Genomic DNA, 17163 nt, shown 5'->3' with positions numbered 1-17163 from the left:
AGTTTTTACAGAAGACAGTTTGGGGTATACAGAGATGCTAGTTTATACAGAGAGACTTATGTATACAGAAGACAGGCTAGGGCATACAGAAGACAGAAGACGGGCTAGTGTATTCAGAACATAGGCTAGTGTATATCGAAGACAGGCTATTGTATGCAGAAGATCGGCTAGTGTAAACATGCTGGTGTATATAGAGAGGCTAATGAATTTAGAGGGTAGGCTAAGTGATAACAGAAGACAATCTGGGCTATACAGAGACATTTCATCATTTCATCTAGCTCACATCTCTAATGGAGTTTGTCTCATTGCCATGTTATGCCTTTTCATTCTTATGCTAAATATAGATCACTACACGATTTTAATCATCCACCTCTTTTGCTCTATTTTGCATATTTGTAATTCTCCACATCAACTGTCACATTGAGTATGTGACAGTCCTGACACACCATCCTGACTTATTTTTCTTTATTTCTTATTAGAAATAGAAAGTACTATCTCAAAATCCGGTTACATCTATTCACTTCGATAAGTTCTACCGCTAATTGTACGGTAATGCATAATGTTCACAAAACCATCCATTTGCTACCAGAGACATGCTGCACATAGTTTTATTGTTAACAGTTTTATTGCTTTTCTGAAATTTACCGAGTATCTCTGACATTAACTGAGTATCTCTCTGCACTATGATCTTAATAATAATAATAATAATAATAATAATAATAGGATTGTGTAATGCAAAGATCAACTAGTCTAATATAAGCTTTCTCATTGGTACCGGCATATCCTTTAAATTTAGACTAACGCAACTGTTTCTCGGCCATTTTCAAGCTAAGCTTTCAATATCTTACCTTTGAACAGTGATACTTCCTCCCTACAATATTAAGCCATTTAAATGTCCTACTGGTCGCCTATATTATACAACTCTCTGAAAAGCCTATATGTAGAGAATAAAACTAGTCTTACATCTTAATAAAACTGTTTTATTGCTCAACCAGTATCAGCTGTCATGACAAATAAACGTTTCCACTGTTTGACTCTATTTTCTGTATTACTTCTTTTTCTCCACCTTAACTGTCACAGTTAAAACACAGTGACAATACATTTCTTTTTACCGCAGTAAAATGTGAGAAAAGCAGTGTAAGCCGTCTTTCTGCCATATGCTTCAGAAAATTAATGTACCGCTTTTAAATCCATATCAATTCCACATAACCGTGAAACGTCTTACAATTTTAATATTTACTGATAGCAATTACTGATATTAAATTATGACTATACCAGTGGAAAAGGACCGCGTAATGGAACTGTGAAATTAATCATAATCTCAGCGTTAATTTAGCTGATAAATTTACGATTTACTCAACGATTTAAACTTAGATTTTTTTCATTCTAAGTCTATTTAATCTTAAATAATTTATACTATATTCTACTGTACTCTTAAATTATGTACTGTTGTTCTGTATTTTAGCCGTGCTCATATTTCGTTTTATGTTGCAACCATCGAATCTCATTGCTATTCCGACATTGTGCCTTAATGAGGATATTACTTTGATCCCTTGATCCCTTTTGTGTATTCACTTTATCTCGATATATATACTGCCTCAATTTTTTTCCTTATTTGTTTTGCTATACTTATTATTATTATATTATAGAGATTACTAACTCTAAATCATTGTAAACCTAACCATAGTTGTAATGTCTACAGCTAATTTTACGTTAAAGCAAAATTCACACAAAACCATCTTTTTAAAACCTTAAGAGTAACATTAAGAGTAATGCAGCCATCTCTCGCTACTTCTATGCAATAGGATTCTCTTTTCAGTGGAAACGGAAAACAGTCAGTGTAAGCCGTCTTCGTTAGCAACAAAATTAATGGAACGATTTACACGTTGGAATATGCAAGCTACGTCAATTTAACTCTTTAATAATGTACCTTTGCATTTATCCCTTGACTTTGCAACTATCCCTGATCCCTTTTGTGTATTCACTATATCTCGACCTATACATACTGCCTCAATATTTTCCTAATTTGTTTTGCTATACTTATTATTATTATTTTATAGAGATTACTATCTCTAAATCATTGTAACAAGTTATAATGTCTACAGCTAATTTTATGTTAAAGCAAAAGTCACACAAAACCATCTTTTTAAAACCTTTTACACACTGCACATTAAGAGCAATGCAACCATCTCTCGCTACCTCTATGCAATAGGATTTTCTTTCTGACACGCTGCACATATTAGGAGTAATGCAATGCTACCGTGAACAGTTTAATTGTTCGTCTCATATTTAGCTGGTATCTCTCTGCTATAGGAAACTGAATTTGTACTACAACGATCACTCATCTAATATCAGTCCACTCAGTGCTACCGGGATAACTATTACATTTAGAGTAAGGAAATGATTTCTCAGTCATTTTGGAGCTACTGCAACTAACGCTTCCGATCTCATTTCGACTGCAATTCTTAATCTCTGCTATTGCAGAATATTTAGCTGCTAACGTACAGCTAATCACACTTTGCTGTACGTAGCCGTGGGGATTGGCATTTCCTCTCTAATTCATATTCACATTTCTAATGCAGTTTGTCTTTTTGCCATGTCATCCTCTGTTAGTTATTATGCTTTCTCATCCTTGTGCTATATTTGGGGTATATTCACTAAAGACATTAAAGACACGTAATGAACCTGATTGATAAAAACCTACACACGTCGTTGCTGTTATTTCGTGTATTTCCACTTAAACCCGACCTGTATATACTGTCTCAATATTAATTTTAGAGTTATTTTGCTATATTTATTATTAGTATAAACAGATTACTATCTCTAAATCCTGGTAAACCAGCTCACACTAAACCATCTAATTTCTACCTTACACGCAGAACATATTAACATTTAGCCGGTATCTCTCTGCAATAGTAAACGAAATGTGTAGATCACTCATCTAATATTGTCTTTTCAGTGCTACCGGAACAACTTTTAAAGTAATAGTAGTAGAGTAATGCAACGATTTCTCAGTTTTATGAAGCTACTGCAACTAACGCTTTGGATCTCTTTCCTGATAAATTCCGCTCTGCAATATTAAGCCATGTAAATTGTCCTATTGGTCTGCTAACAATGCTATGTATAATAATACAAATCTTTCAAAGGCAATATCGTCTCACTGCAATACTTACACTCTGCATAATATATATGAATAATGCGAATAATGATAATAATGCTAATAATAAAGTCGTCTAAAACTCGGCTATAAGTAAGAATAAAACTATCTTACATCAAAATAAACCATGTACTGCCAAACCAATAACGGCCAATTACTTAACGTCTATCAGTAAATGACTTAACAAAATAAACTTAGCACTCTTTTGCTCTATTTTGTATAGTTGTAGTTCTCCACATTAACTGTCACATTGATATAACCACTGACAACACACCACTTTTTAACAGCACCAAAATATGAAAAAAGCACTTTACATGTTTCAGAAGTAGTTGCATTAGCAAAAAATAAAGTCCTGTCTTCTTTACACGCTAGCTTTTCTGTATACATTAATCTCTCTGTGTACAGTGTAAGCCTATCTGTAAAAAAAAATAGCCGGTCTTCTGCATACTCTAGCCTCTCTGTATAACACAGTCTCTCTCTGGATTCCCTAGCCTCCATCTCTGCATACCCAGGACCTTCCTCTGTATAATCTAGCCTATCTGTATACACTAGCCTGTCTTTTGTACAAATTAGCTTCTCTGTAGCCGGTCTTCTGTATACACGAGCCTCACTGTCTACTCTTGGTTGTCTTTTGTATACACTAGCATCTCTTTATACATTAGCTCTCTGTATACCCAAGCCTCTCTGTATACACTAGTCCACCGGTATACACTAGCAAGTCTGCATACACTAGCCTCTCTTTGTAACCCAACTTCTCTCTCTGTATACCTTAGCCTCCATCTCTGCATACCCAGGACGTTCTTCTCTATAATCTAGCCTATGTGTATACACTAGCCGGTCTTCTGTAGACATTAGCCTCCCTGTATAAACTAGCTGGTCTACTGTATACACTAGTCCGTCTGTATACACTAGCAAGCCTGCATACACTAGCCTCTCTGTGTAACCCAGCCTCCATCTCTGCATACCCAGGACGTTCTTCTCTATAATCTAGCCTATTTGTATACACTAGCCTGTCTTTTGTACACATAAGCCTCTCTGTATAAACTAGCCGGTCCTCTGTATACACTAGTCCATCTGTATACACTAGCAAGTATGCGTACTCTAGCCCCTCTCTCTGTATACCTAAGCCTCCATCTCTGCATACCCAGGACGTTCTTCTGTATAATCTAGCCTATCTGTATAATCTAGCCTATCTGTATACACTAGCCTGTCTTTTGTACACATTTTTGCCTTTCTGTATAAACTAACCGGTCTTCTGTATACACTAGTCCGCCTGTATACACTAGCAAGTATGCATACTCTAGCCTCTCTCTCTGTATACCCTAGCCTCCATCTCTGCATACCCAGGACGTTATTCTGTATAATCTAGCCTATCTGTATACACTAGTGACCATCTTGGCATGTGTCAAGAGGGTTGAGAGTGCACAAAGAAATTGCCTACGAGCACAACACCCTGAAAGCGCCCAATCTCGTTTGGTCTCAGAGGCTTAGCAGGGTTGGGCCTGGTTTGTACCTGGATGGGAGACCGCCTGGGTTTTTTGCAGATGCCGCAGGCTTATTTTTATGTTGTTGTTGTTGACCTGTTTTTTTCGCTTGTTTCCCAAAGTGAACATCTTGGCATTTGTCAAGAGGGTTGAGAGTGCCTAAAGAGATCGCTTACAGCCGCATCACCCTGAAACACCCTATCTCTTCTGATCTCAGAGGCTAAGAAGGGTTGGGCCTAGTTAGTACTTGAATGGGAGACGGCCTTGGAAATACCAGGTGCCGTATTCTTCTTTTTATGTTGTTGGCGTTGACCTGTTATTTTTTGCTTGTTTCCCAGGGTGACTATCTTGCCATTTTTCAAGAGGGATGAGAGTGCCCAAAGAGATTGCCTATGGGCACTTCACCCTGAAAGCGCCCAATCTCCGCTGATCTCAGAGGCTAGAAAGGGTCGCGCTTTGTTAATACCTGGATGGGAGACCGCCTGGAAATACTAGGTGCGGTAGGCTTCTTTTTATGTTGTTGGTGTTGACTTGTTTTTTTTGTTTCTTTCCAGAGGTGACCATCTTGGCGTTTGTCAAGAGGGTTGAGCGTGCCTGAAAAAATCTACTATGGCTGCATCACTCTGAAAGAGCCAAATCTCATTTGATCTCAGAGGCTAAGCAGGGTTGGGACCTGGTTAGTACCTGGATGGGAGACCGCCTGGGATGTCTCGATGCCATAGGCTTTTTTTTTAAGTTGTTGGCATTGACTTATTTTTTTTTTTTGTTTTATTCTTTTATTAAGTAGAACAACATAAATATAACAGTCAACCATACAGCATGACCCAGGGTCACAATTACATGGTAACAAAAAATAGGCAGCCAAATAACTCTGGGTTCTCAGAGGGGAGTCCTACAGTTTCATGCAGAAAAGAGAGAAACCCCACCTCCGACATGTAGTACAGTATAACTAATGCAGCTCCGTTCGGACTTTAGCCAGAATTTTTATATCTGCTTGGAGCAGCGAGATGGGGCGATAGGAATCCGGGGAGTGGGTATCCTTTCCTGGCTTGGGTATCACTATAATAATTGCCTGCCGTAGAGTATCAGGTAGGGACCCGGAGTCAAATATGTGTGTATATAATCTCAACAATTCTGGCACTAGTGTCTCAGAGTAGTGGGCATAGAAATCCAGGGGAATACTATCCAGTCCAGGGGCCTTAGCCGTTGCAAGGGATGCCACTGCTAGCCTAATCTCATCTGCCGATATCGGGGCCTCAAGAGACTCAACCTGAGCCTCAGACAGGTAGGGAATAGAGATATCTCGGAGGTACGCCCCGTCTCAGTTCTCGGCCTATGCACCTGCGACTCATAAAGGGCAGCATAGTAAGCAAGAAACATGGTGGCCACTGTTGGCGGATCAGTCACCTCCTCACCCCCATTGTCAGTCAATGAAACCACCACCGGGGGCTTGGAGTCCAATGCGCCAAGTAGGCCAGCAACTTTCCCGCCCTCTCTCCTTGTTCAAACACCCGTTGCTTAACAAAAAACAACTTTTGCTTAGCCTGTTCAATGTGGAGGTGATCTACTAGCCTTGTGTGGTGACGTAATACCTGGGCCTTAGCAGGTGTGGGGTCAGTAGTGAAGTCAGTGGTCACCGAGTCCAGCTCCCATAGGGCATTAGATAGCAAAGTCTTGGAGGTACGCTTCAACCGGTTAATCCGGTGTGTTAAATTGGAGCGTACGTGCAGTTTAAAAGCCTCCCAGGTACAGTCAACCGGAGCCGCTCCCTGATTAGTAGTAAAGAAAAACCCCCATTCGTCCCCTAAGTCTTTGCTGGCCGGGTACAACATGGCGTACTTGAGGTGAGGTGCCCTAAGGCGCCTCTTGACTTCCACAAATCGGGAACGACGTTTTTGAACTTCTGCGGAGAAGTCAGGAAACACTGAGATATGTCCGTTCTGAAACGGGATGTTGCCTTTTTCACGAGTAAGGTGAAGGATGGCATCCCTATCCCGGTAATTTAACAGCTTAGCAATGCACGTGCGAGGAGGTGCCCCCTCCGGCGGCGGGCGGGCAGGCATTCTGTGGGCCCTTTCAATAATAAATGAGGTAGAGAACGCTTCCCTACCGTAGGCCTTAATCAGGAGAGATTCCAAAAATGTCGCCGGGTCAGCCCCCTCGGAGCCCTCCGGCAGGCCGATAAAGCAGAGGTTAGATCTGCGGGCCCTATTCTCAAGGTCGTCCTGTTTCTGGGCCAGCTGCTGGAGCTGCCTTTGCACATCCTCTTGGGCATGCTGCAGAGGGAACAGGACATCTTCGGCCTGACTGATCCGGGTTTCAGTTTCCTTCACTCTGTCACGCAGTTTAGCCATGTCCTGTCAGATAAGTGAGACATCCACCCTAACCTCCTCAAGTTTAGTTGTCAGTGTGGTCTGGCAGGTAGAAATTGCCTCAAGCACCTTCGCCGTGTCTGAGGTAGCAGGTTCTGCAGCCGGAGTGGACTGTCCACCATGTTGGCCCTCATGGTCCCGCCGGAACTTTTCAAGAGATGCCGCCGCTGCAGACTGCTTCTTCGTCTGAGACATCGTCCCAATGTATACACAAGAAGGTAGCGGGTATTACACCGGTAAAATCGTAGGTAAAACAGTTAGTGGGCACCCAGGATCACTACAGGAGATCGCGGTAGGAGCGGAGCTCAGGTCACAAGCGTCCTACTCCATTGCTGTCCAGGCCACGCCCCGTGCCATAGGCTTCTTTTTATGTTGTTGGCTTTGAACTGTTTTTTTCGCTTGTTTCTCAAGGCGACCATCTTGGCGTTTGTCAAGAGGGTTGGGCGTGTCTTGAAGAGAACGCTTACGGCCACATCACCCTGAAAGCACCCAATCTCGTCTGATTTCAGAGGCTTAGCAGCGTCAGGCCTGGTTAGTACCTGGATGGGAGACTGCCTGGGAAGACCAGGTGACATAGAAAGATCTGGCCTGGTTAGTGTCTTGATTGGGAGATCGCCTGGGAATACCGGATGCCGTAGGATTCTTTTTATGTTGTTGGCTTTGACCTGTTTTTTTTCCCTTGTTCCCCAAGGTGACCATCTTGGCATTTGTCAAGAGGGTTGAGAGTGCACAAAGAAATTGGCTACGGGCACAACACCCTGAAAGCGCCCAATCTTGTTTGGTCTCAGAGGCTAAGCAGGGTTGGGCCTGGTTTGTACCTGGATGGGAGACCACCTGGGTTTTCCAAATGCCGCAGGCTTCTTTTTATGTTGTTGGCGTTGACTTGTTTTTTTTGTTTGTTTCCCAAGGTGACCATCTTGGCGTTTGTTAAGAGGGTTGAGCGTGCATTTGATCTCAGAGGCTAAGCAGGGTTGGGACCTGGTTAGTACCTGGATGGGAGACCGCCTGGGATTTCTCGATGCCTAATCATGGAGAACAACTGGGACCACAGCGAGCCAGCTTATCATGACCTATGTGAACCAGAGTAAAATATGAGCCGGTCATGTCCAGAACCCTGGGGTTCTTCTGGGTCCCGAAGGCTAGTAAGGAGACAAGGCATAGTCAAAAGGGAGGACGGGGGAAGAAGAGAGTGCAAAGACGGAGAGAGAGGAGGTGGGGGGATGGCGGCGGGGAAAAAAAGAAAAATAAAGACAAAAAGGGAGGGGGGGAATGCCACCCAGGGCAGACATGGCCTACCTAGGTAAACGTTAGATGTTCAGTCATTTTCTGGGACAGAGGTACTGCTCACCTCCCGAATGTAGTCTCGAGTACCAGTAAAATACCTCCAGGGCCTCCATGTAACACTAAATGCCTCTTCAGTGTTGTGAAGGGTGGCGGTCAATTCTTCCATCCGGAGAATATGATTGACTTTGGAATACCACAGCACCTTGGATGGGGGCTGAGGCTGCCTCCACAGTGCGGGAATGCAGGCCCGGGCGGCATTCAGGAGTTGCATCGTGAGGGTTTTTTTGTATTTTCGAACAGGCTGTTCGGTCAAGTGTAGAAGGCACGCTGCTGGGAACCCAAAAGTTCCTGAAGGCCGGGCATGCCCAGAAAAGGTGTCCCATGGTCCCCGTATCTGAATTTCACCTCCAACAAACATCCGGGATCGATCTATCCATTTTATTCAGAAGGTATGGGACTCTATACCAGCGTGAGACTATCTTGTATCCTGATTCTTGATATTGGTCTGCTTTATGTACTAAGGTCAGGATCTTCCCTATCTGTTGTGGGGTAAATGTGATGCCTAAGTCCCTCTCCCATTTGTGGATAAATGGTGAGGGTCGACTCCTCCTCCTGACTACTCAATAGGTTGTACAGGAGGGAGAGGGTGTGTCGCCCAGGTTCCCTTTTGTGACAGATGGATTCATAGGGTGTCAGGTCTCTAGGAGTGTAGGGGGCCCTTTGTATGGCCAGAAGAAAGTGACGAAGTTGATAAGCACTAAACAAGTCAAGCGGAGGGTCAGAAAGCTCGGCGACAGTTTGCGTGATCGGGAGCCCTCCTGAGGGCCACACCTCTCCCAGACGCTGTTTCCCCACCACTGTCAACTGTCGCAGTTTCTTGTTGGTAAATCCCGGTGGGAAATCTGGATTACCTATAACCGGAGTCATTGGTGATGGCAGTGGAGCAATGTGTGTGCAGCGGAACAACCTCCGCACAACAGCCAATGTAGCTCCCACTACGGGGTGACCTCTGAGGTCTTTTGGTAGGGAGGACAGGAGCCACGGGGAGGTCAATAGGGGAATGGATCCATCCTCAATCTCCATCTCCACCCACTGCTTGTGTGGGCCATTACAATGCCAATCAACGACTCTCGCTAGCAGAGTCACTCTGTAGTATTGTATGAGATCTGGGAGACCCAGACCCCCTTTGTCCTTTGGTCTGGCAAGCAATTGCAAACGGGCTCTGGGCGGTTTGCGCGCCCAAATAAAGTCCCGGAGCAGCACCTGCAGTTGTCTGAAAAAAATTGGGGGTAACCGGATCGGTAATGTCTGGAACATGTATAAGATCCGAGGGAGGGCCGTCATTTTGAATGCATTACAGCGCCCGAACCAGGTCAGTGTTAAAGCATGCCAGTTTCCCAAATCAGATTTCAGTCTATCCAGGAGAGGGACAAAATTAAGCGGGTACAATTGCGCTAAATCCGCTGCGATGTCAACGCCCAGGTAACGTATAGATTTTTCAGCCCAGTAGAATGGAAAAGCGGAGCGGAGCCTCTTGGCCTCACCATCGGGGACCAATATATTCAATACAGCCGACTTGGCCCAATTGTTTTTATAGTTTGATAGTCTGCCGTGTCGCTGTAGAGACGCAAGTATTTTGGGAAGCAAAATGTGTGGATTGGAGACGGAAAAAATTAGATCGTCAGCGTACGCCGCAATTTTGTGGTGTGCCGAGGGTTTGGATATGCCAGTAATATTCGGGTCATTCCGAACGTGACACATAAGTGGTTCCAGTGTCAGAATTAAAATTAGGGGAGACAGAGGGCACTTCTGCCTCATCCCATTAGTGATGGGGAAAGAGTCCGAGCACCACTCGGTCACCCGTACCGCTGCCGACGGCGTGGAGTAAAGCGACATTACCCAGCTTATCATGTTGGGGCCAAGACCTATATGTTCCAGGGTGGCCTGCATTAAGTGCCAGGCCACCCTGTCAAAGGCCTTCTCTGCGTCCGTTGACAACATAAGCAAGGGCCTTCCCTGTACATGCGCCGCATGGATTAAATTGAGGACTCGGGCCGTATTGTCTCTAGCTTCCGACTTATTTTTATTTTTTTGCTTGTTTCCCAAGGTGACCATCTTGGCGTTTGTCAAGAGGGTTGAAAGTGCCTGAAGAGATTGCCTACGGGCACATCACCCTGAAAGCACCCGATCTCGTTTGATGTTGGAGGCTAAGAAGAGTCGGGCCTTGTTAGTACCTGGATGGGAGACTGCCTGGGAATACCAGGTGTCGTAGACTTCTTTTTATGTTGTTGGCGTTGACCTGTTTTTTTTTTTCGCTTATTTCCCAAAGTGACCATCTTGGTGTTTGTCAAGAGGGTTGAGAGTGCCTGAAGAGATTGCCTATGGCCACATCACTCTGAAAGCACCCAATCTCGTCTGATCTTGGATGCTAAGAAGAGTCGGGCCTGGTTAGTACCTGGATGGGAGACCACCTGGGAATACCAGTTATTGTAGGCTTCTTTTTATGTTGTTGGCGTTGATTCGTTTTTTTTTTTTTTTGCTTGTTTCCCAAGGTGACCATCTTGGCATTTGTCAAGAGGGTTGAGAGTGCCCAAAGAGATCGCTTACAGCAGCATCACCCTGAAAGAGCCCTATCTCTTCTCTTCTCTGAGGCTAAGAAGGGTTGGGCCTAGTTAGTACCTGGATGGGAGATGGCTTTGGAATACCAGGTGCCGTATTCTTCTTTTTACGTTGTTGACATTGACCTGTTTTTTTTCGCTTGTATCTCAAGGTGACCATCTTGGCATTTGTCAAGAGGGTTGAGAGTGCCCGAAGAGATCACCTACGGCCCCATCACCCTGAAAGCGCCCAATCTCGTCTGATCTCGGATGCTAAACAGTGTCAGGCCTGGTTAGTACCTGGATGGGAGACCGCCTGGGAATACCAGGTGCCATAGGCTTCTTCTTGTTTTTTTTTTTTATTTAGTAGTATGCGACATACAATGCAAAGGCAACTTCACAGAATGTGTGATACAAATAGTTACAAACAAACGATCATATTGCATGGATATCAGAGCCAATGGTAAGAAGTCCGAGGAGAATAGCACGTGTACAGCTTTGCGGTCATATCAAGATGAGATTAAAGCTCCATCTCGTTGGGATCCTCTACCACTTAAAATATTATTGATACTAGCCCTGCTACCCTCGAAGAGTTTAGATATCCATAGATAGGGGAAGAGTATTGTGTAGTAGTCAAATGGGGTCGGAACATACCATTTTCTTTTCCCTTTTTTGAGTTAAGAAGGGAAATAGTAGAACTGAAAGGAGGGAGAAGGGGAAAGAGAAGATTGGGGAAGGAAATGGCAGAAAAGGAAAAGAAGGGGTAAGGGGGTGTCGTGGGTAGAGTGGATAGGGTGCGGTCCCCTCCCAGGGAGCAAGAGACGCCCTCGGCTCACCAGCTCATCAGCTGTCCAACGTTTGGAACAGCGATCTCCAATGATCACCATGAGCTTACTATGTCTCGCGGAGGTATTCTTGCGAAAAGCGAAACTGGGTCCAGTAGAACCATCTGTTCCCATGCTCCTCCGTTTTATCCCTCATTGTGGCAGTCAGGTCTTCCATTCGTTCAATATCATTTACCCTTGCGAACCACTGGGTCACCATTGGAGCAGATTGCTCTTTCCACTGACTTGGGATGCAGGCCCTAGCTGCATTGAGGAGATGTTTAAGTAAGGACTTATGATAACGCTTTCTCAACATAGGAGTTAGATTGAGAAGAACTGCTGCGGGATCATTGGCTAAGGAAATGTCTGTGAACTTGTGGATGAGTCTCAGGACAGGCTGCCAGAATGTTTGTAATTTAGGACATTCCCCGAAAAATGTGGAGAATGGTGCCAGCCTGTTGCCCACAGCGACAGCAGCGGTCAGATTGACCGGGGAATATTTTGGCCAACACCACCGGTGTATGATACCAGCGTGTGATCAGCTTATATGAGATCTCCTGATATTTACTGCAGAGTGACGACTTATGGGCGAAAAAGAGTATTCTGTCCTTCTGTGGTTTGGAGAATGTAGTTTGTAAGTCCCTTTTCCATTTAGCTAGGAAGGGTGGATCCGTGGAGGATTGTGCGTTTGTCAGGATTTTGTAGGACCTAGAGAGGGAATCACGAATTGGGCCATCATCCAGGCAAAGTTCCTCGAAGGGGTGGAATTGTCTAGAGAAGAACGAATGGTTAGGTAGTGATCCGAGGAAATGGATTAGCTGTCTAGCTCTCAAGCTATCTAATGCAACAGGTACTTGCTCTAGCAGTATGGTCCCCATGGGAATCAAGCCCGTGGGTCCAAGAAATAGGGCTGCTCTCAGAAGCCCTTTCGGGGCTTGCCTGGTAAAGGCCTGGTCAGACAGGCCCGGAGGGAATCTAGGATGTCCAATAATTGCGGTCATAGGAGAAGGGAAGTCAGGTGGGAAAGGTGAAAAAAACTATCCATCTCGGCGAGCGAGGGGCCAATTAACGGGTGAGTAGTCACACAGGGCTCCAATGGCCTCCCCGCCCAAGGCAGACCAGCCAGTGGAACCCGCGCCATCTCCTGCGATAGCTTGACCCATAGCTTCAGTTCCCCATGCCGGTGTCTTATCACATATGGTCCCCCATCGGATAGTGTCCGCTGTGTACTGTGCATGCGCAGTACACAGCAACACAGATTCCGAAAATTGCCGAGCATGAACGGCGCCTGCGCACCGTGTCCAGGTTCTATCCCCACTATCCAAGTGGACATAGAGTAAGAATATAAAAGAGCCAAGCGCAGCGAGGCCGAGCCCGAAGCGTGGCGAGCGAAGCTCGCCTGCGAGGGGCCCTCTAATATTCACAACCCTATATCCGCTTGGATGGTGGGGCTACCACCTCCACTCACCGCGCAGGCGCCGTTCAGCTTCAGAGATTTTCCGAAGCTTCGTCTGCTCCGTACTGCGCATGCGCAGTACGGCGCAGACACTATATCATGGCCGGACAGTATATGGCAGAACACCGGCACCAGTCAACCACCGGTGTCATGTGTGTCTCTGTGTAATATAGAGCAGGGTCCGGGAAGCCAATACCTCCCCGCAATTTCGGTCGCACTAGCATTGCCCTACCAATACGCATATGTTTTCCGCGCCAGAGGAACTTGATAAAGATTGAGCGAACCGCATGAAAGAAAGTCTGGGGTATTTTGATAGGTAAGGCTTGTAGTAGATACAGAATTCGTGGCATCGCGTTCATCTTCAACACATTAAAGCGTCCGAACCATGACAGAGCTAGTGGGTCCCATCTTTTAAGGTTCGCTGTAAGCCCATAGGCTTCTTTTTATGTTTTTGGCTTTGACCTGATTTTTTTGCTTGTTTCTCAAGGCGACCATCTTGGCATTTGTCAAGAGGGTTGGGCGTGTCTTGAGGAGAACGCTTACGGGCCACATCAACCTGAAAGCACCCGATCTCGTCTGATTTCAGAGGCTAAGCAGCGTCAGGCCTGGTTAGTACCTGGATGGGAGACTGCCTGGGAAGACCAGGTGCCATAGAAGGATCTGGTCTGGTTAGTGTCTTGATTGGGAGATCGCCTGGGAATACTGGATGCCGTAGGCTTCTTTTTATGTTGTTGGCTTTGACCTGTTTTTTTTAGCTTGTTTCCCAAGGTGACCATCTTGGCCTTTGTCAAGAGGCTTCAGAGTGCCCAAAGAGAGTGCCTATGGCCCCATCACCCTGAAAGCGCCCAATCTCATCTGATCTCAGAGGCTAAACAGTGTCGGGCCTGGTTAGTACCTGGATGGGAGACCGCCTTGGAATACCAGGTGCCATAGGCTTCTTTTTATGTAGTTGGCTTTGAACTGTTTATTTCGCTTGTTTCTCAAGGCGACCATCTTGGCGTTTGTCAAGAGGGTTGGGCGGGTCTTGAAGAGAACGCTTACGGCCACATCACCCTGAAAGCACCCGATCTCGTCTGATTTCAGAGGCTTAGCAGCGTCAGGCCTGGTTAGTACCTGGATGGGAGACTGCCTGGGAAGACCAGGTGACATAGAAGGATCTGGCCTGGTTAGTGTCTTGATTGGGAGATCGCCTGGGAATACCGAATGCCGTAGGATTCTTTTTATGTTGTTGGCTTTGACCTGTTTTTTTTCCATTGTTCCCCAAGGTGACCATCTTGGCATTTGTCAAGAGGGTTGAGAGTGCACAAAGAAATTGCCTACGGGTACAACACCCTGAAAGCGCCCAATCTCGTTTGGTCTCAGAGGCTAAGCAGGGTTGGGCCTGGTTTGTACCTGGATGGGAGACCGCCTGGGTTTTCCAAATGCCAGGCTTCTTTTTATGTTGTTGGCGTTGACTTGTTTTTTTTGTTTGTTTCCCAAGGTGACCATCTTGGCGTTTGTCAAGAGGGTTGACCGTGCATTTGATCTCAGAGGCTAAGCAGGGTTGGGACCTGGTTTGTACCTGGATGGGAGACCGCCTGGGATATCTCGATGCCATAGGCTTTAGTTTTAAGTTGTTGGCATTGACTTATTTTTTTTATTTTTACTATTCTTTTATTAAGTAGAACAACATAAATATAACAGTCAACCATACAGCATGACCTAGGGTCACAATTACATGGTAACAAAAAATAGGCAGCCAAATAACTCTGGGTTCTAAGAGGGGAGTCCTACAGTTTCATGCAGAAAAGAGAGAAACCTCACCTCCGACATGTAGTACAGTATAACTAGTGCAGCTCCGTTCGGACAAATGTAATCATGGAGAACAACTGGGACCACAGCGAGCCAGCTTATCATGACCTATGTGAACCAGAGTAAAATATAAGCCTGTCATGTCCAGAACCCTGGGGTTCTTCTGGGTCCCTAAGGCTAGTAAGGAGACAAGGCATAGTCAAAAGGGAGGACGGGGGAAGAAAAGAGTGCAAAGACGGAGAGAGAGGAGGTGGGGCGATGGCGGCGGGGAAAAAAAGAAAAATAAAGACAAAAAGGGAGGGGGGGAATGCCACCCAGGACAGACATGGCCTACGTAGGTAAACGTTAGATGTTCAGTCGTTTTCTGGGACAGAGGCACTGCTCACATCCCGAATGTAGTAATGCAGGCCCGGGCGGCATTCAGGAGTTGCATCGTGAGGGTTTTTTTGTATTTTCGAACAGGCTGTTCGGTCAAGTGTAGAAGGCACGCTGCTGGAAACCCCAAAGTTCCTCAAGGCCGGGCATGCCCAGAAAAGGTGTCCCATGGTACCCGTATCTGAATTTCACCTCCAACAAACATCCGGGATTGATCTATCCATTTTATTCAGAAGGTATGGGACTCTATACCAGCGTGAGACTATCTTGTATCCTGATTCTTGATATTGGTTTGCGATGGAAGCTTTATGTACTAAGGTCAGGATCTTCCCTATCTGTTGTGGGGTAAATGTGATGCCTAAGTCCCTCTCCCATTTGTGGATAAATGGTGGGGGTCGACTCCTCCTCCTGACTACTCAATAGGTTGTACAGGAGGGAGAGGGTGTGTCGCACAGGTTCCCTTTTGTGACAGATGGATTTATAGGGTGTCAGGTCTCTAGTAGTGTAGGGGGCCCTTTGTATGGCCAGAAGAAAGTGACGAAGTTGATAAGCACTAAACAAGTCAAGCGGAGGGTCAGAAAGCTCGGCGACAGTTTGCGTGGTCGGGAGCCCTCCCGAGGGCCACACCTCTCCCAGACGCTGTTTCAGCACCACTGTCAACTGTCGCAGTTTCTTGTTGATAAATCCCGGTGGGAAGTCTGGATTACCTATAACCGGAGTCATTGGTGATGGCAGGGGAGCAATGTGTGTGCAGCGGAACAACCTCCGCACAACAGCCAACGTAGCTCCCACTACGGGGGGACCTCTGAGATCTTTTGGTAGGGAGGACAGGAGCCACGGGGAGGTCAATAGGGGAATGGATCCATCCTCAATCTCCATCTCCACCCACTGCTTGTGTGGGCCATTACAATGCCAATCAACGACTCTCGCTAGCATCGTCACTCTGTAGTATTGTCTGAGATCTGGGAGACCCAGACCCCCCTTGTCCTTTGGTCTGGCAAGCAATTGCAAACGGGCTCTGGGCGGTTTGCGCGCTCAAATAAAGTCCCGGAGCAGCACCTGCAGTTGTCTGAAAAAAATTGGGGGTAACCGGATCGGTAATGTCTGGAACATGTATAAGATCCGCGGGAGGGCCGTCATTTTGAATGCATTACAGCGCCCGAACCAGGTCAGTGTTAAAGCATGCCAGTTTCCCAAATCAGATTTCAGTCTATCCAGGAGAGGGACAAAATTAAGCGGGTACAATTGTGCTAAATCCGCTGCGATGTCAACCCCCATGTAACGTATAGATTTTTCAGCCCAGTAGAATGGAAAAGCGGAGCGGAGCCTCTTGGCCTCACCATCCGGGACCGATATATTCAATACAGCCGACTTGGCGCAATTGATTTTATAGTTTGATAGGCTGCCATATCGCTGTAGAGACGCAAGTATATTGGGAAGCAAAATGAGTGGATTGGAGACGGAAAAAATTAGATCGTCAGCGTGACCATCTTGGCATTTGTCAAGAGGGTTGAGAGTGCACAAAGAAATTGCCTACGGGCACAACACCCTGAAAGCGCCCAATCTCGTTTGGTCTCAGAGGCTAAGCAGGGTTGGGCCTGGTTTGTACCTAGATGGGAGACCGCCTGGGTTTTCCAAATGCCGCAGGCTTCTTTTTATGTTGTTGGCGTTGACTTGTTTTTTTTGTTTGTTTCCCAAGGTGACCATCTTGGCGTTTGTCAAGAGTGTTGAGCGTGCATTTGATCTCAGAGGCAAAGCAGGGTTGGGACCTGGTTAGTACCTGGATGGGAGACCGCCTGGGATTTTTCGATGCCATAGGCTTT

General features: G+C 45.8%; 4 pseudogenes; all 4 read left to right on the top strand.

Annotated features, from left to right (window-relative positions):
• The first annotated feature begins 10453 nt into the window (after nucleotides 1-10453).
• Nucleotides 10454-10572, top strand: LOC143952311 (5S ribosomal RNA; annotated as a pseudogene).
• A 102-nt stretch (nucleotides 10573-10674) lies between these two features.
• On the top strand, nucleotides 10675-10793 carry LOC143942618 (5S ribosomal RNA; annotated as a pseudogene).
• A 323-nt stretch (nucleotides 10794-11116) lies between these two features.
• On the top strand, nucleotides 11117-11235 carry LOC143957643 (5S ribosomal RNA; annotated as a pseudogene).
• Nucleotides 11236-13991: 2756 nt separating this feature from the next.
• Nucleotides 13992-14110, top strand: LOC143955037 (5S ribosomal RNA; annotated as a pseudogene).
• Nucleotides 14111-17163: the final 3053 nt, after the last annotated feature.

Source organism: Lithobates pipiens, unplaced genomic scaffold (assembly GCF_037356315.1).
Source record: "Lithobates pipiens isolate NorthernLeopardFrog02 unplaced genomic scaffold, aLitPip1_a1.2 Scaffold_10, whole genome shotgun sequence".
NCBI lineage: Eukaryota > Metazoa > Chordata > Amphibia > Anura > Ranidae > Lithobates > Lithobates pipiens.
The sequence above is the reverse complement of the archived record's forward strand: the minus strand, read 5'-3'. Positions and strand labels throughout refer to the sequence as shown.